The 677-nt window shown below is 34.4% G+C and overlaps 2 protein-coding genes across 4 annotated transcripts in view; one reads left to right on the top strand and one right to left on the bottom strand.

Annotated features, from left to right (window-relative positions):
- The window catches only part of LOC106880385 (uncharacterized), a 103,173-nt gene that overhangs the window by 41,875 nt on the left and 60,621 nt on the right, over positions 1-677 (bottom strand). The gene's annotated exons all lie outside the window — the stretch shown is intronic.
- Positions 1-677, top strand: part of LOC106880393 (uncharacterized) — a 4,199-nt gene that overhangs the window by 852 nt on the left and 2,670 nt on the right. The window lies entirely within an intron of this gene.

Here is a 677-nt window from a genome sequence, read left to right as displayed (position 1 = left end):
GAGTAAAGAGTACACATACAGATACACATACAAACTCACACATACTCCGACACACACACATATCTACATATACTTTATCTAAGAGTATACTTACACACACATAGATAGATAGATAGATAGATAGATAGATAGATAGATAAAGCTGAAAATTTTGTATATATGAAATTTTATGTGCGCAACTTCGAATGTGTATATGTGTGCATCTACGACTGTATTGTATCCGTGTGTATGTTTGTGTGTGTATCTGTGTTTGAATGTGTTTTAACTTTCTGTGTGTGCTTATTTTTAAAGAGTAAATTAATTGAAATTTAAAGTGTAAGTTCGAACGGTTAAATCACAATAATATGACGTCATAATACCGAAGTGAGAAAAACGTAATATTTTTCCGCATTCATTTGCGATACTTTGGCCATTGCTAACAGTTAACTTCTTGTAGGTTACTATTACAATCCATAGATTTGCGTTAATATATTTGCTAATAATTTGTTTGTTTTAATAGATATAACCAAATGTCTGACGTTCTACACCGACCGGGCTTCCTTACGCGACTTCGTAAAGGGGCTCGAAACTTTTTCTCCAGATTATTACCCTGCGTACGACGACCAACACTTGCAGACACTTTTGAAGATGTCTCAGATTTTACTTCATCGTTATCATCGCTATCAGACCTTTCCCCC

Source organism: Octopus bimaculoides, chromosome 13, assembly GCF_001194135.2.
Source record: "Octopus bimaculoides isolate UCB-OBI-ISO-001 chromosome 13, ASM119413v2, whole genome shotgun sequence".
NCBI lineage: Eukaryota > Metazoa > Mollusca > Cephalopoda > Octopoda > Octopodidae > Octopus > Octopus bimaculoides.
This window is presented reverse-complemented; position numbering and strand designations above follow the sequence as displayed.